This window comes from Halichoerus grypus, chromosome 2 (assembly GCF_964656455.1).
Source record: "Halichoerus grypus chromosome 2, mHalGry1.hap1.1, whole genome shotgun sequence".
Taxonomy (NCBI): domain Eukaryota; kingdom Metazoa; phylum Chordata; class Mammalia; order Carnivora; family Phocidae; genus Halichoerus; species Halichoerus grypus.
The window spans coordinates 11,929,797-11,954,467 of NC_135713.1; the positions used below are offsets into that span (position 1 = coordinate 11,929,797).

General features: G+C 42.0%; 1 long non-coding RNA gene across 5 annotated transcripts in view; it reads left to right on the forward strand.

The window, feature by feature from the left end:
• The window catches only part of LOC118545981 (uncharacterized), a 125,948-nt gene that overhangs the window by 66,004 nt on the left and 35,273 nt on the right, over positions 1 to 24,671 (forward strand). For 3 of the 5 annotated variants that reach the window (XR_013445492.1, XR_013445490.1, XR_013445491.1), the window contains one exon: positions 24,439 to 24,468. The exons of 1 other annotated variant lie outside the window; for it this stretch is intronic. This is a non-coding gene — a long non-coding RNA (uncharacterized LOC118545981). Of the gene's footprint in view, positions 1 to 5,190; positions 10,520 to 24,438; positions 24,469 to 24,671 lie in introns of those variants that run through there. One more of the 5 variants, XR_004922327.2, reaches the window with a different exon arrangement.

A 24,671-nucleotide genomic window follows, 5' to 3' on the forward strand; every position in this document is an offset into this window, starting at 1 on the left:
TGTGCATTCAGCCAGCAGACAGGAGGAGGACCCACTTGGAGAGCCTTCCGGGGGCCCGAGGGCCGTCTCACTGGTAGACCGGGACATCCTTTCAACTTGTGGTGGTAAAACTCAGGGGTTGGAACCTGCTGCATGGAAAGGAAACTTTTTATCCTAGCCCTTTTCATCTTGATTGAGGACGACATATAAATGAGAGTGTTTGTGTTTGAGCTTCTCACGACCATTTTCTTGGGAAGTGTTTTCTTAAAACATTGTTTGAAACTGAAAATGCAAACTGTGGGTCTCAGTTCGCTTGTCCCTGTGTTGTCCTCAGAGGCCGGTCTGAGGCTGGGTGTTTGGGTGTTTGCCTGTGTGGGGTGAGTGAGATGTGGGCAAGCCTGGACACATCATTTCTGAGAAACTTAGATTTTTCTGCTTTCACCTTCTGCCTGGTTTCCTAGGCTGATTATTGCAGCTGGGCAGGTTGTGACAGCTTGTGAGACCAAATTTTATCTTTTTAAGAACATATTTTATTTATTTGTTTGCTTATTTATTTATTTTGATATAAATAAACTTATTTATATTATTATTTATTTATAGTATTTATTTTAATATAAATACTTATATTATTATTTATTTATAGTATTTATTTTAAAATAAATACTTATTTGTATTATTATTTATAATATTTACTTATTTAAAAGATTTTATTTATTTATTTTAGAGAGAGAGAATGGGGAGGAGCAGAGGGGGAAGGAGAGGGAGAAAGAATCTGAAGCAGACTCTGTGCTGAGCACCAGCCCCATGTGGGGCGTGGTCCCACGACCTGGGTCAAAACCAAGAGTCAGATGCTTAATTGACTGAGCGCCCCAGGTGCCCCCAAGTTCTATCTTTGAATGCGGTCTGGCTATTGTCAGTGTGTATATTCAGTCTCTCGTATTTTATTATGTGTATAGATAACTATATATGTGTTGCCAAATATATTTTATATAATTTATATTTTACATAAAGTGGCCAATTTACATTTTACATGAAAATAAAGCTGTTTAACTATGAAAGGGTGATAAAAAATAAAAAAAAGAAAGTAGGCCAATGAATGGCGTAAAGGGAAAAATGTTCCCTTCTCTTAGGCCTTATCTTAATACGGTAGTGGTTCCCAAACCTATTTGTGCACATCACTGCCCTGTAAATAAATAAAATCTTAAAAAAAAAAAGAAAAAAAAAGTAGGCGTTTGTTAAGCTGAAATGGGAAGGATGTTCCTATTTCTATAGGAATATATATTTTTAACTAGAAGAGCTTCTCCAGCCCTGTTCCAATTCCCCTGCGTACCTCTTACTGATGGACCGTGACCCAGGTCGCCTGCAGGTGTTTGCTGCAGGTGTGTGATGAGGGCCCTTCGCTAGCACGGATGAACCGGCTTGGTTGGCAAGGGAACAGGGCGCACGCAGCAGCATGGCAAGCTGGCCTGGGAGCGCCGGGACCCATCCTCCCCGTCCCTTGCCCCAAGGGCTCTCCTTGGGGAAGTCAAAGGTAAAAAATACCAGGAGATGTGGGGACGTTGGGGCAAGGGAGTTGACACACAACAGACCTGCTGCTGGCTCTTTATATGTGCTCAGGGCCGCTGCCGTGTGTCTTTTCTTTGCATTCCCAAAGAGTCAAACGTGATCCCTCAAGAAATAAACTTATATTTAAACTTCTGGAAAAATATTTTATAAAATAAACAGTATAAATCAAGATAAGAGGTCTATTCTTGGTTTGTGTCACTAATTATAAAGATATATTTATCGATAGTTATGCACTCTGCAGCTTTCAGAAAAAGGTATTGGAAGCACACATCACAATTAACGTCAGAAAGGTCTATTTCTTCCTGCTCGATAATTCGGAGTGTGTTAGGTTCCTCAAGTTTCATATGCTCTCAGATGTTCTCAGACCGACCTGGTCGCTGGTCCTGCAATACCTCTAAATATCCTTCTTAAATTGAAGTTTAAGGTGACTGTCCTTTGTCACAGAGCCTTCCAACTGCTGCTCACCACGGACTATGTTACCCTCTCATCTCCTAAAACCATCAGAAAAGAAAACACAGTCAAAATCGTGGACTGAATGCCTGCTTGAGAGTCAGTTTGTAGTGTTTCTGTACTTTATTTAGAAAACATTGTTATTCAATTTATTCAAAATAAAAACCAAACCATTCCACCCATTTCTCTCACCCTCCACCCCTGGCCTCTGACAACCACCAATCTGTCCTCTGTATCTATGAGCTTGTTTGTTTGTTTGTTTGCTTTTTGTTTTTAAATTTAATCTATAAGAGAGATGATATAGTATTAATCTTTCTTTGTCTGACTTATTTCACTTGGTGTAATGTCCTTGAGGGCCTTCTGTGTATCACAAATGGCAAGATTTCATTCTTTTTTTATAGCTGAATAACATTCCTTTATAGATATATATATAGTTTTCTTTGGCTAAATACCCAGAAGTGTATAAATATTCCATAAGTGGAATTACTGGATCATATGGTAGTTCTATTTTTAATTTTTTGAGGAACCTCCATACATTTTTTTCTGCTATGGCTACACCCATTTGCATTTCCATCAGCAGCACAAAAGGGTTCCCTTTTCTCTACATCCTCACCAACATTTGTTGTTTCTTGTATTTTTGACTTTAGCCATTCTGACAAGTGTGAGGTGATACATCATTGTGGTTTTGATTGGCATTTCCCTGGTGATGGGTGATGTTGAGCATCTTTTCATGTACCTTTTGGCCATCTGTATTCTTTGGAAAAATGTCTATTCAGATCTTCTGCCCATTTTTAATTGGACATATATATATATGTTGCTATTGAATTATATGAGGTTTTAATATATTTTGAATTTTAGCTCCATATCAGATATATGACTTGCAAGTATTTTCTCCAGTTCGGAAGGTTGCCTTTTCATTTTTTTGATGGTTTCTTTTGCTGTGTGGAAGCTTTTTAGTTTGATGGAGTCCCACTTGCTTATTTTTGCTCATGTTGCTTGTGCTTGTGTGTCAGATTCAAACAATGATTCCCCGAGACTTACGTCGAGGAGGAGATACTGCCTGTGTTTTCTTCTAGGAGTTTAATGGCTTCAGGTTTCACGTTCAAGTCTCTAATCTATTTTGAGTTAATTTTTGGGTATGGTGCAAGATAGTGGTCCAGTTTCTTTTGCATGTGTCTGTCCAATTTTCCCAACACCATTTATCAAAGAGACTGACCTTTCCTCATTGTATATTCTTGGCTCCTTTGCTCTTTCCCTTCTTACTTGATTTTAGTGACCACCATTTTAGGAGATCTTAGTTGGTTTATTAAGGGTGCATGTGATTAAAATTCCATTTGGGGGCCTTGATATTTTGGTGCAAATATGTATTTAGCTGAGAGATGCTGCTCCAGGCAAAGAGGAGGAAGGAGGAGAGGTGTTGCCCAGCTCCAAGTAGAGCTGTGAGCAGCAGCTGGGGAAGACTTGGGAAAACAGCAAACAGGCACCTTGGCCGATGCCGGTATTACTCGCAGGGAGCCGGCTGACCCAAGAAGACGGAGACACATGACGTAGAGCCACAGGTATCCTGTGCTCTGTACCACACCAAAGTCATCTTCGTAAATGAAAACTTCTTTGGCATTGGATCCAAAAAAAATTCTTGATTTACACATAAATTACATCTTGTTCATAACCAGGGGCCACACTCCTATGCCTCTGGCGAGATGTTTATTTTCTGGGGCATCATTCATTTATCAAGCTGCCTGAAACATACATATTTATCTCTTGGCACTTTAAAATTCATTTTTGAGGTCTCTTTTGGTCTGTTCAAATATAGGCAGTGGGACTCTGGTTTTCTCTGGTCCTAAATCTGAAGGGGTTGACTCTTTCCTGCCTCTAGCGTAATTGACAATCACAACATCCTCATTTGTGTGACATTTCCATCTCTTGGGCAGTGGGGCCACGTGTGTTTGCCTGTGTCACAACTCACATCTCCCTAGAGACTTGAAGGCTTCTGGACTCTTGTGAACGGGTGGCTGGATTTTTGTTTTAGGTGGCTGGCACTTTTTTTCTCTCTGAAATGATCCATTGTCACCTCTTGTGCTCTGCATGGGGGAAGGGCTCTGCACTCCTCTCTTCTATCTTGTCAACATATTCAATTGAGGGATCTTTTTGAACCTAGAAATGCAAAGTGTATTGGTCTCAAAGAAATGAAGACCTAGGGTTGCAAGTCTCCCGTGGGCCTTCTTCACACTGAAATACCTTCTAAGCCCCTAGTCTTTCCTGCCACAGGTCAGTCCTGCTTCTTGGCGCTCCACAGACATTTGATTTACATGGGAGCCCTGATGATGGCACTGAAGTCAGAAAAGCTCTAATTCGAAAAATTTAAGAGCAAAAAGGGACAAGAGCTACCTGCTTGGACAGACTACCTGATGTCCTCCAGCCGTGTGGCAGTCACGTAGCATCACGTGGGCAGAACATGCTCCCAGGGAGAGAATGGAACACTTTCCACTCTATTTATGGTGCTCTTCTAGGGAGTCTCTGCACACCCAAAAGTGAGAGATCCCATTCAGGCCAGGTGCCCAGAGACCATTTAGCCCAGTGATTAACCCGTTTTACTTTGGCCCCAAAGATCCCATTTCTGTAAGAGGAGAGCCCGGTTACGTCTGCTCTGCTCAATTCTCGTTTTGAAGTGTGCTGTCATTAGATTGTATCTCCTTGGACAGACCAAGAGTTTTACCCTCTTCCCTTCTAACCTGGGCTATCGTTTCTAGGAAAGTAACTAAAATGTGCAGAAGAACTCGGTAGCTTTCTCCATTACCGCACCTTTGCATGCATTTGAAGTGCTAACCCCTCCCCGCCGCCACCATGTGTGTGGCAGGAAGGCCAGCAGCTTTCTGCAAGTGTTTTTGCTTCCCTGATAAGACCCGGTGCCTTGAATTCTGGCTCGGCTTCTCCTCCAGCTTATGGACACGTTTACTGGCATCTCAGTGCATCTTCACCATCCTTTGAGAAGCGGAGGCAGACAAAAGGGAATCTTCTTTGATCCATAGTCTTGGTTGTCACCCTAGAAAGCTGTGTCCTGTTGAAGAATTGCACTGGCTTGCTTTCAAGGGTTAGCTACCAGGTTTATTTTTATAACTCTTTGTTGCTTCTTGACCACAGCAATCAGGATGGATCCTTTTGAGTATCTGTATTTCTTTCTTTGTTCCCTTGCAGTTCCCAAACGTGACTCTCCTTTCCCTGAAGTGGGGTAGGAAAGAGGAAAACCAGCGTCAGTTGGAAGTGGACAACGCATGGCTTGGTGCTGGGAACCGGGGCTCTCTCTTCACCCCTCATGCCTCATCCATGCTGGCAGTCAACAGAAGTTCTTACCAGACAGGACTTCAAGGAGACTAACTGGTGACCTGGATGAATGTCTTGATGCGGCATTCATTTGCTGTCCGGGATCAATTCTGGTAGACATTCTAAAAGCCCCTAGAAAGGAAATTAATTGCCTACTTTTCCTGTGATGTTAATGGTGTTCCCTTGGGCTTTCAACAGCAACTTTCAAAGGAGAATGTGATTCGGTCCATAGTTCTGTTTATTTTTGGTTTCCCAGTGTCTGGACTTCCTTATTAAAGGCTGTCAACCTGGGGTTAGAACCACAAAGATTTAGAACCATGTTTTTTTTTAAAAAAAGAAAGTAAGACTTGGGTTAATGAAAGTTACAAATCTTTGAATCTCCCTCTAAGTCTCCTGTGCAGACACTTGTTTTGCCTCTGTCTCTTGCCTGGGTGCGCCAGGCCTTTGCAGACCAGCTTGTCCAGAGGAAAAACAAAGTCAGCATTACCAACGGCGGCTGTCATAACCAGCAGCCTCCCCCACCTTTTTTTCCTACCAGACAAATCTCTTCCCCCCTCTTTAAATTTTGTCTGTATTTGACATTTTGAATCACCCCAGAAGGTAGAATATCGTTTTTGTTGAAGCCACCGGGTGAGTGTCTTCTACTTAACTTTGTCTGGAAAAAGCCCCAGACATCCTTTCTCATTTGCCTCTGGCCTTGGGAAAATACTGCTCCTCCTCCTCCTGGCTTCCTCGGGTCATGACTCTGAGCACTGTAGCTCACGTGGCCCCAAACATGGAGAAGTTGCAGTATGGAACCAAATAGCTTAGCCAGGATACCTGAATATGGTGGGGTTGAGCTTGCATGTTACAAATAGCCCCGAGACCTGGTTTAGGTGGCCTGTTCATCTGCATTGGGCCTCCCTAAACTTTACGTTTCACATGAAATGAAAAAACTAAATCTTGAGGCTATTAGACACACAGTAAATGAAATTGATTTTTGGAGGAGGCAATGAATGGTTGAAGTGTCAGGGGCAGACCTGTCATAACACAAGTATCTTGTTCTCATTGCTTTGCCCAATGGACAGGGAATTCCAGCACTGGGATAGAATTATTAGGCTACTTCTCTGTCTTTATAACTCAAAATAATCACCATCCACTTTCTGGTTCTTCCAAGACTTGGTTCCGACACTTCTCTTTTCCTTTATGCCTGGTTTCTTCTTCTTCTTCTTCTTTTTTTAAAAGATTTTATTTATTTATTTGACAGAGAGAGACAGCACGAGAGAGGGAACACAAGCAGGGGGGAGTGGGAGAGGGAGAAGCAGGCCTCCCGCTGAGGGAGCCCGATGCGGGGCTCGATCCCAGGAGCTGGGATCATGACCTGAGCCGAAGGCAGACGCCCAACGACTGAGCCCCCCAGGCACCCCCCTTTTTTTTTCCGGTTTCTTCTTTTTAAAAATGTTCTTTTCTTCAAAGCATAGAAGCATGTTTAAAATCTCCCATTTTGAAAAACAAATTCCTCCCTTGGTGCCCCTTCTTTCTCTCATTGACAGTTCCTTCCCCAGCTTTAGATCTGTGTACCCTAAACTTTGGTGGTACCAGCATCATCTAGAGAACTTGTCAAAGCATAGATTCTTGGGCTTCCTCCCCAGAGTTTCTGATTCAGTAGTTTTGGAGTCCGAGAACGTGCATTTCTGACAAGTGTCCAGGTGATGCTGATGGCTGGGGGTCTGGTTTCAGACCCACTGATCCACAGAGCACTCTACCTTTGCTGGCTGGTCTTTCTCATCTGCTGTCAAGCCTGCTCGGCAACCTGGTGCGGCGTCCCCTGGACCCCACCACTACCACTGACATCCATGTGTCAAATCCATGGGTCACCCTACCACGCCCCTCTCTTTCCTCACCTGGCTTCCAGGACTTCCCTCTCTCCCCATCTTCTCCTTCCTCTCTGCTTGCTCTTTTTGAGTGGCCTTTCCAGTAACCTCTCCTGCCCGACATGTGTTTCAGCCTTCCTCAGGGCGCTGTCTTCGCCTTCTCCTCTTCTCACTCTGTATCCTTCCTGGGAGGCCACACCCATGTTTCCACCTTATAGTTAGCATGCCACTAACCCCAAATTGACTCCTCTGCCACAGGCCTCTCTTTTAGCTCCACATCTGTATATCGACAGACTCTTGAAGTTAAATATGTCCCCAAATGGACTTATTATATTTACTCCTGTCTCTCCCTCTTGTTTTTCGTATCTCCTTGAATGTGTCCCCCAAGCCAGAACCTGTATGTCATTCTTATTTTTTTCCTTTATCTTGATGTCTAATTCATCATCAGCATATCTCTTATATCTCCCTTTCATTTTCCATCACTAATGCTTTAGCTCATTACTGTTGGCCAACAGCCTCCTAACTGTTGACTCTCCTTCCAGGCTGGTAGAGGGGTCGCTCGTGGAATCAAAGAAGCAAAGGCAAAGATAGTAGCTTTTTGGTGCCTCTGGGAGCCTTTATATGCTGGGACTATATGGTTCGCTCAAACATGTGGCGTTTTGTTATACCGTAAGTTCTGGTCTTGCCACTTGATGCTCCATCATTTTATACAACGAGCATCATACGTCTGGAGCATTTCTAACATTGCTGTTCATTTGTGACACATCTATAATTTTTCTTTAGCACAATGTATGCAAGCTTCTGCACTGTCTTTCTTGGCTTGGTTGTTGCTATCCTGTATTTCTTTTTCACAGAGTACCACAGCTGAGAGAGAATTGGCTAAAGGGACCCTCCCCCATTTTGGATTCAGTGTTAAGAAAGGACTTTTATTAATTTTTAAAAAGATTTTATTCATTTATTTATTTGAGAGAGGTGGGGGGGGAGCAGAGGAAGAGGGACAAGCAGACACCACAATGAGGGCAGAGCCAAATGCGGGGCTCGATCTCACGACCTGGAGATCATGACGTGAGCCAAAATCAAGAATCAGATGCTCAACAGACTGAGCTACCCAGGTGCCCTGGAAAGAACTTTAAATACAACCATGCAGGTGCCATGTATTCTTAGCCCCATTTCACAGATGAGACTGACGCTCTTGATAAGGTAATGGAATTAGAAAACAGTAGAGCTAGAGATACAAACTGGGGCTGCAACCAAGCATGTTGTGGAAAATGAGAAATATCTAGCTCCTTCTGGATAGAATCTGCGGAGTGTAGTTTATTGTTTTGTTGAAGTGCTATAAATTTTAATAAACTCAGACATCCCTATAGTAAAGCACCAATGAAAGAAATACTAAAACTAAATATCATCTGGTGACCCTTTTCTATGTACAATTTTGTTCTGTGTGTGTGTGTGTTTCTCTGAAAATTGAAAACTTTTTATTTAGAAATAATTATAGATTCTCAGAAACTTGCGAAGGTAGTACAGAGATTCTGGGTACCCTTCACCCAGTTTCTCCCAATGGTTACTTCTTACTATAGGGCTGTATCTAAGGCAGCAAACTGACACTCGTACAAGATGTGTGTGTATAGATCTTTGCCATTTTGTCACAAGTGTAGATTCATATAACCACCACTGTAATGAAGATACAGAACCATTCCATCACCACAAACACGGCTTTCATGCTACCCTTTTGTAATCACCTCTTTTACCCACACCATTCCGAGCCCCTGGCAACCACGCATCTGTTCTCCACTTTTGGTAAGTTTGTCATCTTGGGAATGGGTGATAGTGGAAGTCTGGGCTCTTGGTTGGCCATTGCAGATGGAAGAGATGGGGGCCATATTTTTTCTGTGGTGTTTGGCTGGGGTAGAGTGGTTTTTGTCTCAACCTTTTTTTATCTCGCTAGGTTGTGTTTTTCCCAGTCCTTCCAATAGAGGGAGCAAACTTTTCTTGGGTTTTTTTTGGTCTGTACCTGTTTTGGTTTTTGAGTTGCTGGCCTCTCCACTACCCTGTCTTGGGTATGTGAAGCAAAAAGAAAACCCACGGGACTTAACATCGTGTTGTCCTCAAGTCCCAAGGCCCCTAGTCAGTTTTCCTTTCTCCCCTCCACCTTTCAGAGTCTTCTTAGGTTTGTTTTATACACAAAGTTCAGGGTTTTTAGCAATACTTCAACTTCATTTCCTTAGATAAGATGTGGTTGTGCTTTCTTGGGTATGTTCCCCTAATTTGTACTAATGATGAGTGAGTACGAAAACACAGGACCACTTCTCCAGGCTTCAGAACCTTCTTAGCATCTATCCCTGAATGCCCTACATGCATTTAAACTCAACAAGTTGCCTTCCAATTCCTTCTAGAATTTTCACTATTGAGACTGGTGATCTTACCATTGACTCAGTCATCTGAGGCCAAAATTTGGAAGTTGGTTTAGACACTTCCTCATACACAGGATCATTCATCATGTCTGACTGATTTTACTTCTTAAGTATCTTCTGACCTTAACATCTCCTGTCCATTTCCTTGTCTTTATTTGAGACTTCATCATCTCTAGCCTGGACGATGCCATAACATTCTCCATGTCTCTGTATCTCTACTTTGTTCCTTCTAAGCCATTCCCCCAATGCTCTGAAATCCTTCTTTCTAAAATGAACATTTCTTTCAGGTCCATCTCTGGGTTACCGAAGCCTGTTAGCCCAGTAGGCAAGGCTCTTGTCATTATGTCTCAGTCTTCAACCTCACCCTCTGTCATGCCCCTGTAGAATGTTCCAGTGAGTGCCACTTGTCACTCCTCATACCTGCTAAACTGTCTCATGCCCCCAACCCTTCCTCTGGGCACTCATGCACACTTTTTCTTCTCTTGCTCCCATTTACTCTTTCCTTTCTTGTCTATAATGTGATCCGTATGATTTAGTGCATGAATCACTTTGTGATGCTTTCCTAGACACTATAATTCTACAACTGTAATTAGTACAAGATTGTGCAGTCACTTTGGTTTACACATCTGCCTCTCCTAGAGACTATAAATACCCTTTGAGAGGGGTAGCATAGTGTAGTGCTTAAATACAAGGATGCCGAGTCCTGAGTTTAAGTCTGTGTATTAGTTCTGTGATCTCAAGTAAGTTACTTTACCTCTGTTAAGGGGTTTGTCATATATGAAAATTTATCATATGTGAAATGGGGATTACTGTGAAGACTGACCAAGATAATACATCTAAATTGCACAGCACAATGCCTGGCACAAAATCGACATAATTTTCCACCTATGTTTGAAATAGTTGCTGAAAAAGTCTTGGTATTACTTGTATTATTTTCTGTATTACGTGGTTCATTGGGTGTTTGAAATTAATTACATGTTTCTATCCTGCTAAGCTATTAAAAGAGAAAAGCATCAGAGGAAGTATGTAACAAGTGAATTTATAGTTAAGTAATGGGTATAAGCAATTGGGTAAAAGCTTTATAATTTCATTTCTCAGTTTGGGTTGTTCTGCTCTTAAATGGGGGTTTTGAGGGTTTTTTTTTTTTTAAAGATTTATTTATTTATTTATTTTTAGAGAGAGAGAGAGGGAGCACAGGCTGGGAGAGGAGCAGAGGGAGAAGGAGAGAGAGAATCTCAAGGAGACTCCTTGCTGAGCTTGATACCCAGCACAGGGCTTGATCCCAGGAGCTTGAGATCACGATGCAAACCTAAATCAAGAGCTGGATGCTTAACCAACTGAGCCACCCTGGCGCCCCGGTACTGAGGTTTTGAAGACTACCTTGACCTTTTTTCTGCTATACCTTTTTTTCTACTCCAAATAGCCTGGTTTGTAAACATAGATAAAGTGAGAGGTATAATTTCTTCTGTGCTAGGGGAATGCTCATTTGAGGAATTGGGACTCTCCTTTCAGCATTGAAGTGACACTGGCTTTAGCCTCTGACTTAGTATGTGTAGGCTGTTATGACAAAATATCATAGACTGAGTGGCTTAAACATTTATTTCTCACAGTTCTGGAAGCTAGAAAGTCCAAGATCAAGGTGCTAGTCAATTTGATTTCTGAGAGGGCTCTCTTTCTAGTTTACAGATGACTGCTCTCTTCCTGTGTCCTCACATGGGGAAAGAGCATTCATCTTTCTTATGTCTCTTGTTATAAGCACATTAATCCCATTCATGATGACTCCATCCTGATGATATGATTACCTACAAGTACCTTAGCACTGGTAATTAAGTTTCAACATATGAATTTTGGACAAACATTTGGTCCAAAGTAAACTTCTTCAGGAGGTGAGGGTTAGGGAGTTTTCTGAGAGAAGATCATCTGAAACGGAAATGTGGCTTCCAGAAAATCTTGCATTTTTAGGATGATGCCATCTGATTTCAGCTCATGTCACCAAGTATGGTGTATTAACAGAGCTGAGGCCTTTTCATTATTTTCCTGTTTTTATTCATGAATAATCCTCCAAAATTTTTTTATACTTCACCAAAATCTATCCTATTATAAGTTAGTGGGTTTGCCTTATGTCCTTCTTAGGGTGGGATGGGATGAAGATAAAAATAAATGAGTCTCAGCTTTGGTAGTTCCCTTAAAATACTCTTTCCATATATCGAGAGAATTATTAGGGAATAGTTTTGTTTTCTCTAAGGTAACTAAGCCCAAACTCGTTTCATCCATCTATAGAGCTTCAGTTTTAGGGCCATGTAATGGCCTGTGACTCTCTTATGAAGTCTACCGTTTGGTCTTGGACAGTACTTTGGATTTCTCCTTGTCCAGATCAGTTTTATAAATCAGCTCCATAGCATGAATAACCACTTTTCAATATGACCACTGTAGGTGCATCTATCTTTGTCCATGAATTATGCTGAGAAAAGTTCTGCCTGTTTCCCCAGAGCAAAGACCCTGAGCTGAGAGCATGCCTGGTGTTCGAGGAATAACAAGGGGGGCAGTTGTGGCTAGGGGTGAGTTGTAGGAGGAGAGGTAATGTGCCTGTGGACAGACATGGAAGGCCTTGGGAAAGGCAGAGAAGGTAGTTAATATAAAAGTTTAACTCATCAAAATCTAAAACGTGGAGTACATTTAATATCATTTGCATGTGGATTGTGTTTTTAGTCCTTACTAATTCTTAATTAAATAAAAAGTACTTTGCGCCATGCCTGCAATATCATAAGTAGTCATTGATGGAATGGGAGTTGTACCTTATTTTTGTCCTTTTCACTTTAATGGAAAAATAATTTTAATTTATTATGTTTTAACTATTTTCTCTATGATTATTATGGTATCTATGATTTCTATATTAGCATTTCCATCCACATGGTTATTTTCTTTGTCTTCTCTCTGTCTAAACATTCCTTTCTTCATCTGGAAAAAAGTTCTCATCTTTCAAGGTCTACCTCAAAAATTAAAATTACCTGTTGTGGAGGGTGTTCAATGTGGTGGTGTGGGAAGACCCTGAACTTACCTCCTCCCATGGAAACACCAAATCTACAGCTACCTACGGATTAATTCCTGCTGAAAAAGAACTGAAAACTAGCTGAACATCTCCCTCCACAACAAGGGATAGAAAGATAACATGGAGACAGGTAGGAGAGACAACGATGTAGTGTCTCCAAAAACCCTACCCCTAGTGTGTGGCATAAACTATAGGGAGGGATCTCATGGGGCTGGAGTTTCTCCCTAAGGAGTGAGAGGTTGTACCCCACATCTGGCACGTCAATCCTTGGGACCTGCCCTTGAAAGACAAAGCCCTTAAAACATCTGGCTTTGGGAATCAAGAGACTTATGCTTAGGGGGCCTGGGGGGCTGTGTGGATCTGACATACTCCTTTTGAGGGGTATCATGCATCGACTCACTTATCCCGGGACTTATTACAAAGGCAGGAATATGAGAGGTGACCGGATCATATCTGAAGGAGATTCTTTGCTAATCTTAAAGCATCTGCCAGAGGGGCAGGGACCAGCTGGAACTTTGGGGATAGAGGTGCTATTGAGAGCACTCTCCCTCTCCCTTCCTAGAGCAGGCAGGTGCTCATAGACATGGCCTCTAGACCCCACAACTCTTTCCTGGCCTGACTAATGTCATGGAGGTAGTCCTCTCTCAGTACCTTTTCAAAACCTTGCTAAAGCTGGTAGGTGAGCGCAGTACACACAAAGGATGCCTCTTGATTACCTGGCTCTGGTGACCAGAGGGGCTTGTGTTCCTGGACCCCACAGGACTGTAGCAATAGAAAAGACAGTTCTGGGCAGGCTACCGTACCTACGGCACTTTCCCAGTCTGCCTGTGAGAAAGGCCGATTTACCTGTCCTGGAGCTTCAACCTGAGGGCTAGGTTACACAGGTAGCGGCTACAGAGGTGTTTTCAGGGAACCTATACAGGGAGACATCATCTTTGTGCCTCACCACAGCTCACTGGTACCTCCCAGAAAGGAACTTACATCCTTGTCTGAAGCCTGGACTCCTACAACTGTCACTCAGGGGATACCTCTAGATCTCCTGGTCTGGAGGTCAACAGGGTCTACAACTGTGGTCCCACAGGACCGTATGTATTTACATACATTAAACACTGCTGCCTGAGTATCTGGCTTCCAGTCAGCCTGAAAGTAGGTTCTGACCGAGGTCACTCCCTTTGGAACCCCGACAGTTGCTGGCACACAGTCAACAATTAGGACCTATCAAGAATCAATCAGGCTACTTAGACAATCACAAGGGTTTGGGAGACCACCGAAAGCTAGGGCAAGGGGTTCAATGATAAGTTTCATCTTCTACGCAAGACCATTCCTTCAAGACTGGGAAAGGTAGCTGTTTTGCATAATAACATAAAAACAAACACAGACTCAAGCAAAGTGAGAAGACAAAGGCATCTGTTACAAATGCAAGAACAAGACAAAACCCCAGCAAATACCTTAATGAAATGGAGATAAGTAATTTACCCGATAAAGAGTTCAAAGTAATGGTCATGAAGATGCTCACCAAACTTGGGAGAAGAATGGAAACTCAAAGTGCTTAGAATTTCCTGACCCATAGGGGCACCTGGATGGCTCAGTCAGTTAAGCATCCAACTCTTGATTTTGGCTCAGGTTATGACCTCAGGGTCTTGAAATCAAGCCTCACATTGGGCTTTGCGGATTCTGCTTGAGATTCTCTCTCTCCCTCTGCCCCTTCCCACCCCCCACACACTTTCTCTCTTTCTAAAATAAATAAATAAACCTTAAAAAAACCCAACTTCCTGACCCATAAACAAAATTGAGCGTGTAGGGAGCATTAGAATTTTGAAATTACGACTACCTTCTCAACGGCTGCATAAGACTAGCCTGTTCATCATCTATTATTTTGGTGGGTTGGAATAATACATTTAAACTACTAAGAAGTGGTTATAGAGTGGCACTGTTCTAAAGGGGAAATCACAAGAATGCAACTGGGGGCAAGTGTTTGATCTGCCTTATCAGATTCCTCTGTGTACATTCACTGTGCTGTAAGATTAAAGTTTCTATGACCCCTTTGAAGTTAAATTCATTTTAGGTTTGTCTTTAAGAGAGACCGAGAAAGGGTTAAAAAATCACTCTAGGGTTGCATTTTCAGAAAATAAGAATACTCAACATTATGATATAGATAACAAGTGGCAAGCAGGATTACATTTTTCTCCCCTGGAATGTTCTTTGAAGGTATTCTAGAGTAAAACAGAATAGAAGTTGTCTATTTATAACATCTTTTTCAGTTTTTCTGGGAAGTCAGTAGAACATAACATTGTCATCATCTTTTTTTCTCACCTGATCTAGGAGAGTTCTCTTTTTGTAATTTTTAATGCTTTCCCTATATATGAAAGTTTCTTCACCTCTTGCATTTTTGCTCTTAGTAATAATAGGAAATGAACTGACAATTTGTTTACAAGCTATATAACAAGAGCATCTTAACAGGATAATTGATAATTAAATATATGGTAGTTGTGTGGCATATATTTGATGGTTTTGTGACATGAGACCATTTCAGGTTTCATCTTATGCCCTCAAAATCAGGTTGTTTTTGCCCCATTTCTGTTTTCTCATTACTCCTGTGCTTATATGCGTTTATGGGATGTTTGTGTGTATTTTAACAGCAACAAAGATTAAAATAGTTCAGGCTCCAAGAACAAAATGGAAATGATGTTTTCCAGGGCACAGAATGCCCATCTCGTGTTACGGAAGTGCATCATAACTCAGCGTAGTGATCCCTTTTGTGCAGGGAGTCAGGGCCAGACTCATTCTGCTACTTCTCCCTATTTTATGATCTTGTTAAGATTGACCTCTACCTATCTTGAGGTATTATTTCTACTAAAATAAAATTCTTTACTGGGCTCCTTGTCATGAGTCGCTATAAAACTTTTCCTTTCAACCCCACCTGTTAACAGAGGGAAATAGCCCTTCCTTCTCCTCTATACTTGGGACAACTGGAATAAAAAGTAACAAAAATAGCTACTAGAAATATTGGACTAAACAAAAAATGAATCTAATCTTAAATTGTGTAAGATCCTCAAGTAGTCCTCAAATATCATTCTTAATTTAATTTTTAAAAATGCTATATTTTTGCTAAAACAATTCTCCCTCTTCCTTACCCCCTCTACCACTACTGCGGGGATTTCTTCACAATGGAGAACTTTCCATGGTAGCATTGTCATGGCACTCATTTTAGACATGGGTTATTTTGGGGACAATGATAGATTAATTGATCAGAGTCTGGGGCAATCTTTATTATTTAGTACTACTATCTTTAAAGAGTAGATAATTTTCTTTTTTTAGAAGATTTTATTTATTTATTTGAGAGAGAGAGAGAGCACAAGCAGGGGGTAGTGGCAGGCAGAGGGAGAGGGAGACGCAGACTCTGAACTGAGCAGGGAGCCTGATGTGGGCCTCAGAACCAGGACCCTGGGATCATGACCTGAGCAGAAGGCAGACGCTTAATGACTGAGCCACCCAGGCGCCCCAAGAGTAGATAATTTTCTTGATTAAATTTGTCTGTTAAACACAGTAGCTTTGATAACCACTGCAAGAAGACACAGTACTGTATTAGTACTAATACTAATTAGTACAGTACTATTAGTACTGTCATATTTTATTTGAGTAGGTTTTTTTAATCAGTAAAGATCAGTTTGGTCCTCAGAGATGCATGAGCAATTCCCACTGATTTGTACGGAACTCATGTATTTTTAAGAGTGATGGAAAGTTTAGTGTGGTTGTCTAGGAAAGAAAATCACATTCTTTGATGGGATTTCATGCTGCACAGAGATGGCATTAATGGAAGAAATTGGTCATAGAAGTCCATGATGCCTCCAGACATTCCGGATTGTTTGGCTTCTGTTTCCAGGATGAATAATCTTTCCTAGTGATCCTCTCTCACATGTACTCTGGTATCCTTGTATATGGACAGTGATAAAGTTTACTGCTGTGAAACTTTTAATGAGTTGTTATATGTAGGTGTTCAGGTAATGTCTGGCACAGAATAAATACTAAATAAGTCTTTTCTAATACTCAACTAATCATTTCTATAATTATTACTAATTATTCCAAGACCACCTCAAACAACCAACTAAGTAAGATGGAAATGGAAAATATGAATTAAGTTAGTGTCATTAGGAAGGAAGGTGTATCAGTTAGTGTTCGCCATGTAACACAGAAACCCACAATTTAGTGCTTTAAAAATAACAGTGATTTATTTAACTCATGATTCTGTGGGTCATCAAGTTGGACTGTGCTCAGCCTGGCAGCTTTTCTGCTTTTGGCTCTCAAGGATCTGTGGTCAGCTGCTAGGTCCCCTGGTGCCTGGCTAGTCTAGGCTGGGCTTACCTGGGATGCTTGTCTTTGCTCCACAGGCATGCTTGAGCCTGGCTTCATGGTGAAGACAGAGGAGCGAGGCACAGGCAAAGTCACAAAGACCAGCCACATTGGCCAAAGGATGCTACAAGTCCAACCCAGGTTCACTGAGTGGGGGAAATAAACTTTATCTGTCACTGGGACAAATGCAGAATCACATTGGAGAGGGTGTGGATCGAGAAGAGTGAAAGATTCGGCTGTTTTTACAATCTACCACATAGAGCGAGATGGTTGATGTGAAAGACAAAGCAGAGAAGGAATCAAAGAATTTGGATGTGCGTATGTGTGTGTTTGTATATGTAAGTACTTGTGTTTTGGGAAAGGGAATCAAGTGTAGCAGAGGGAAGATGAAAAATAACTCCAAAGTCATGATCACAGGTGCCTTAGAATATGGTGGCACTATATAGACAGATAGGAAATATAGTAGGAGAAACATTCACCTCTGAATGTATAGAGTGTGTAGTAGAAGTGAGATGTTTAGGAGAAAGTATCTAGGAAGGAATCCAGAAATCCAAAGGAAAAGCAGACCTACATACTTAGGATATGAGTAGATGCAAACGACAACAAAAAAGGTGTCGTTTTTTTCCCCCAGCCAGCATCGACTCCCCCTCTCTGGTAACCATGATTATGTGATTTCCTTTGGAGTTTCTTTTCTAGGACCCCATTTCCAGCTCTTAGTTCATGTGACTTGGAGAGACTAACCCCGGCCACTTGCTGCCTGGGTCCTGGCCAATCAGCATATTCCATCCCTCTGGTCATAGTGATTGGGTTAGGAATGGTACCTGACCAAGTTGGGTCTAGCAAAACGAAATCCTAGCACTGTGTTGGAACCATTGGAGCTTTTCCTTCCACTGAAGCAGCTGAACTTGGAGGCTATAGAGCTGCTGGAGGCCGTCTTACCGGTGGAGTCTGCTTAGGAGTGAAGCCAACAGAAAGAGAAGCAGAACTGACTGTGTGTGTGTGTGTGTGTGTGTGTGTGTGTGCATGTGCATGTGCGTATGTGTGTGTGTGTGTGATGGGGGGGGGAGAGAGAGAGAGTTTAGACCCATGGATCCAGTTGTACCCAGAGCCATATATACCTTCAAGTTTTTCAATTTCAGGAACCAATAAATCCCATTTTTTACTTGAATTAATTTGAATTGAGGTTCAGTCATATGTTACTACTATAAAAAGAGAAAAGAATATAAACTTAGAAAACAATTCTATTTAGTGGGTTGAAGAAAAATTGACAAGTAAGTCATAAAAGCCCATGGAAACAAGAACTCCAAGAACAGAGAGACTAACAAAAAGGAGGGGTGCACAACAGTGTTGATGTCATCCCAGGTTGTGGAGCAAGAGCTCTTCTCTGTCCAGAAGCCTTGACTTGGGGGCCAGGAAAAACTCTGAAGGAGCACTCTTGGCAGCTGAGGGGTGGAGAGGAAAGTGCACTGCCAGGAACTAAGGAAAGAGTGGGCGATTTCCTTTTTCCATAAATGGGACTCCTAGTCACTTGGGCTCGAAACCTTGGAATCAGCTCTTCTACCTCCCCCTGCCACAGCCCACAACAGCCAAACAGTCATCTCATCCTGTAAATCCTCGCTCCGCAATTACTCTTGGACTTGAACCTTCCTTCACATTCCCACTGCCAACAGCTTGGTCCAGGTGCTCCGTATTCCTTTCCTGGAACCTGAGAAGACCTCCTCGCAGCTCCCGTGCCCACAGTCGTTCACCTCTGTCATCTATTTTTTTATTCTGCTGCCAGATTATTTGTCCCGAGGCTCAGTTCTGATGGTGAAATAGCCACACGGTGAGGGGCCTTGGAATGAGAACCCAGAGCCAGCTCTGACTTGCTACAGGATCTTGGGGAAGACTCATAATCTCTCTAGGTGTGGGGCTCTACTTTTTGAAATGAGGGGTTGAACCAGGTGCTCTGACACTCATTGTCTCCCCACTGCCTGTAAAAAACAATTCAAGCCCTAATTGAACTCTTTTAGCTTTAACTCATTTAAGATACATATGTTGTAGCCAAAAATGAAATACTTCCTGCACCTGAATGCCTTCCCCACAACCTTCTACATTTCTACCTCTGTTCTTTCCACCTGTTCATTCTTTCCTCTATTCATTTCACCCAGAATTCCTTGTCTTTCCATATGGAAATCCCATCAGTCCTCCAAGGCCAAGTTCAAATGCTGTCTGTAAAGCTATCCTGAACTCCCAGCTGAGAGCCGTCTTACCTCATCTGTCAGGATGCTTTGCTCTGTTCTATTGCAGATTGAGCATACATCTTGCTTCTTGCCGAATTATCAACAACTTGGGGTTCAAACCTCAGTGATATTCATCACTGTAGCCCTCAAGGGATCTAGCACAGTAATTAGTTCTCAGTAAATGGTTGAATGAATGAAACACACACTTTATTACTGTGTGCCTAACTCAGCCATCTCTCTAAGTCCCCCAGAGCAGTCTGATGTTGTAGGTCTGCTGAATAGGATTATGTAATAATAAAAAGATGGGCATATTGGTGAGAATCACTGGAGCCAGTGCTGACCTCATTCCAACCTGGGCCAGTCATGTGTTCGTAATGTAAATGGTGGATACAAATTCCATTGAGGTCCCTTCTGTGGCTCCACATTGAGGCAAATGTTCTCACTGTTTTCAAGATAAGGATGAGAATATTCTGGGCAGAACAGAGTGGTCTCCATCTGGTGCAGCTCTTGACAGTGGAGAGGAGTATGGACAGGCTAGTCCAGAAGAATATAAAGCAGAAATGGGGAGAAGGAAGAAAAGTCTAGAAGAAAGTGGCAGATAAAGAACAATGTGAGTATGGAGACCACAGTTACCCCCAAATCCTTTCTATAGCAAGATTATCAACTCCAGATCTATAAACTCGTTGACATGTTGTGGCGAGACTGAGGAGTGACAGAGCCAGTGCCCATAGCCAGTAGCTAGAATTATGTGGCTCTCTCCTACCTTCAACAGTGAACCTTGAGACCTTCCTCTGGAATGCTGGTTTTTTCTACAGGGCTGAGGGGAAACAGGCAGCTGTACTTAGTTGAACCTTTGCTCCCTTCTTATTGGCTTCCCCTCTTCACCCACAGCAACTTAAATCATTAAAATCCTGTATAATTAAAATTTCATCCAAGTTACACCAGTTATGTTTGCTGGCCACAGAGGAGTGTATAAATATCTTAGGAAAGCATAAAGACAGAGGCTGCTTCCTGCCGGCGGTTTGCCCCTTGCACAGGATGCTGTCTGCTACTGTGTGTGTTATCGACAGCCCAGGGAAGCTTGAACTTGCGGCTCTGACTGAGCCTTTGTTCTGTAGGGTTATTTCCGTGGTGGGGGTCTAAGGGTGACATGTTGTTGGTGGGGGTGGATGTCTGCTCGGCTCACTGTGGGACTCGGGCTCTCCCTCCTTCTCTTTTCTCTCTCCTTTCTTTCCCTCTCCTCTTGCTCTCCATTTAGAATTTGATCTCTTGCTTTTAAATATACTTAGATTAAAATATCTCTCTCTATATATATGCCTCATTCTCTCATTTAACTGGAACACATGAGTTTATCTCCCTTCCTCCCCATCCTCTATGTCAATGTCAGATTAATTCTCTGCAACCCAATTTGTATTACTATTTCATTGCTCAAAACCCGACAGGTTTTGCATTGATGTTAAAAGTCTACTGTACTTTCATTCACTGAACAACCAATTTTGAGCACATATCATGTGCCAGGTGCTGCCAGGAGCTCTCTTGTCATAGATTCTCCAGCAGTTCCAGAGGGTCACAAAGGGATTGGCTTGCTGAACAGTCCCTAGAATGGGGTTTTGGAACCCTACGGTAATGGCCCCTTTGTATTGTGGGCATTGGGTATGTTTCTAAGTCATATAAATACCTTACTTGGTGTGGGGTATCATTGTAGTGGTAGTGACTTTGCTGTTATGTCACCTCCACTGAGATGCTTTTGACAGCTTTGGGATCAGGGTGCATCTGGGTTTGGGTTCCTATGTGGCAGACTGTGAGACAAAAATCTGAGTGCAAGTAGTTTATCTGGGAGATAGTCGCAGTTAAGTGAGAAGGAAGGGAATGAAGCCACTAAACATTGCATTATCAACTCAGTTATCTATAAGCAACTGGAGCCCAGTCCCTCCAGGGAACTCTGAGAAGCAGTGAAGAACATGCCTCAGAGTCACCCCAACGGAGGGTTGCCTGTCAGACGTCCCCAAACATTACTGGTTGAGAGCAGTTCCAGGGGCCAGAATACACTTGTACTTCTTGCTCACCTGCATGTCTCCAGTCCCATAGCAGACCTCAGGGTTGCCAACATAGTCTGGGCAGCTTTCCCATGGAGAGGAGAGGTCTGTGGGGATGTGACGGAGGACTGATGGTTCCCAGGAGCAGGGGAGATCCCTGTTTGGTGCTTGTGGAGCATCTTGTACTGTTGATTCTCATCATTTGTGATAGTGATGTTCTATAAAGTCACCGAACACCAACTTAGTGAATATTGAACCATTGTTCCTAGAGGAAATATAGGGTTTGGTGCCTGCGAGCCTCTGGTCACAACACTTGGTCAACATATCAATACATAACCTTGTTTTCTGGTTTCTGTTTCAAGACAGCTTATTTAATATATATTGTTGATTCATTAACATTGGACTCATGGCACTTTACCTCATGCCTGGATGAAGCTGGTCTAACACATGTATTTTCTCCATAAGGCACATCACAACCTTCTTGTGCTGAGGAACATCAGACAGCACTTCAGCACTGTGCTTGGGCCATTTTAAACAATAAAATCACCAACTATAAGAACAAAAATGTGAAAGATGTGGCACTAAATAAACCTCGGAAAGGACACTCTTTTACAAAGGATACTTGTTTGCAATGTGAGAGCTGAAATGAGAAGGCGGAGTGTCACCTCATTAGACCTTAGCTGGGAACATGTGCATTACGTCACTGAAATTTTTGGCTGTTTTGCAGATGTCTGTGAATGACTGTAAAAGGACCTTGCCATTTATTGACTTTGGGGTTACAAGTAAATTTTATCTAGTAGGTGAATTTGCAAACGTGGAATCTGTGAATAATGAGGACTGACTATTTCACCTTAAGACAAACATAGTGAAAGCTTACCATAATGCTTAGTGGGGTCTAGAAAACTCAATCACATAAAGTAGGGCTTTGTGTTAATGAGAGCGTAAAGAAGTGATTAGGGTGGCAAGGTAGCCAGTCAGAAGTCTCTTAAATAGTTATCAGTCTACAGTCATTCAAAACACCAGTAGGTTATGCTACTTAACAAAGAAATCTTTTTGATTTAGAATAATTTGTCTCTGGCAAATTTGGATTTTCTCAGAGACACCAGTATCTTTATTTGCATTAACACAAAGAGGTCAGTGCTTGAATTAGTGAATACCCATAGGATTATTTAACTGAGTATATTTTGGGTCATCTTTTAAATATGTTGCATGTGGAGGAACGGGTTCAGAAATAAGACCTGGTGTGGGAATAAGAATGGGAAGCAAGAGATATTAATTTGTAAAGTAAAAGAGAAAATAAGACATAAAATTTGCATCTGTGTATATAAAAATAAAAATGCTTAAATATAAATATAAATTTAACACATATATTTTAAATGTAAGCTAAGCCAATTAAGGCTGAACACTATATTTGCTGGAAGCAATGAGTGTTGCACAAAGGGGAATAGGTTTTGTGGCTGACTTTGGCCATCTCCAAATGGCATATGGTTGGATGAAGTTGGATAGAAAGGTAGAGAAATGAAAATGCTAAAAATGTTTCTCTTGGAAGATTTTTTTTTGACAGAGAGAAATAGTGAGGGAGTGAGTGAGAGGGGCAGAGGGAGAGAATCCTAAGTCGAATCCATGCTCAGGGCAGGGCTGACATGGGGTGTGACCTCATGACCCTGAGATCATGACCTTAGCCAAAATAAAAAATCCAGTGCTCAATCGACTGAGCCACCTAGGCACCCCTCTCTTGAAAGATTTTTTGGATGATTTTGTCTCCTGACTCTCTGGATGTGATTATGGCCAGTGTTTGGTTATGGCATTAAAAAAAAGAAGAATTGTTTCTGGATAAATTTTGAGGGTAGTAGGATAATAATTATCATATAATATCAAAATCAATAATGTGTGATAAACATCTTCTGTGAGTTTCTGTTCATAAAATCCCACCAAGATGCAATTCTTCACAATATTTCAAAAATGAATGTCTGCATTCATTCATTCACTCACTCACTCATTCATCAATCATATACTGAGTGCTCAGTCTGTGCTAGACAGCCTTCTGGGGACTGGGGACACAGCAGCAAACTAAACCCATAATAATTCCTGACCTTGTGGAGCTTACACAGTAGCAAAGAGAGATGGATAAATACAGACATAAAACAGAATTTTAGATTCTAGAAGAGCAGTGGAGAAACAGAGTAAGGAAGGGTGATGGGGCTCCTTTCCTGCACTTCTTCAAGTGTCCACAGCTCTCCCCAGAACTCCAGCTGCCGAGACCAATCCTAGAAGACTCCGGTTAGCTTTTGCACAGAGGGGCATGGAGCTCGGGGGTTTCTCTGATGCTGAGCCTGGGGCATTCTGCGGGCATAAGAGGGGGCCAATAAATGCTTCTTGTTTTTGTTCCTTACAGGTATAGTTCTGATACACATTTCCTAAGTTTCCTTAGAAGGTGGCTGGAAAAATCAATCATCTCATGGAGACATTCAGCTAGATTGCACATCCTTGGGGCACCTGGGTGGCTCAGTCAATTAAGTGTCTGACTCTTGATGTTAGTTCAGGTCTTGATCTCACAGTCATGAGTTCAAGCCCCATGTTAGGCTCCACGCTGGGTGTGGAGCCTACTTAAAATAAATGAAGGAGGGAAGGAAGGAAGGAAGGAAGGAAGGAAGGAAGGAAGGAAGGAATAGAAATAATAATAAAAAAAGATTGCATAGCCTTGATGGCCCTACCTCTTGCCTCTTTCACTCACCTTGTCCTCCCCTTCTGCTTTCTGGGATCACATTTTCAAATACATCCCTGCATGTAAGCCTTTTTGAGGCTCTGCTCTGGGGGACACCAGGCCAAGGTGAAGAATGCAGTGATTAGGATGATGTTACAAATATAAATGGGGTTTCCAGGGAAGGTATCACTTAGAAGGTGCACTTGAGCAAAGACCTGAAGAAAGGAAGTAATAGTTATGCAGATAACTGGGGGGACAGTGTTCCAGGTGGAGGAGACAACAGCAAGAGTAAAGACCCTTTTATTGGTGTGCCTGGAGTGGAGAGAGTGAGGAGGAGTAGAAGGAGGTGTGGACAGAGACATGAGGGAGACACAATCCCATCTCTTGGGGCCATTGTTAGGACCTGGGTTTTGTTCCAAGTGAGATATCCAATTTATTCTCAGAAATTTGTATGCTTTGCCTATTTTATATTTTACTTTATTATTTTATATTTACAGAATACATTTGGATCCTTATTTTATAGATAGGTAAGTTGATTTTTGAAAAAATATCATTGACTTGATGAGAGCTGTATATTCTTATTCTCAACTTCCTTGGGTTGCTATAAAGTGGTATGTTCTTTGAGGACTGGACTATAGATATTGATGTACTATATTGATGGATGTTGATCTAGAGTATCATTCCTAACTTCACCTTTTGAACAAATGTTTACTGAGTACTACTATGTGCA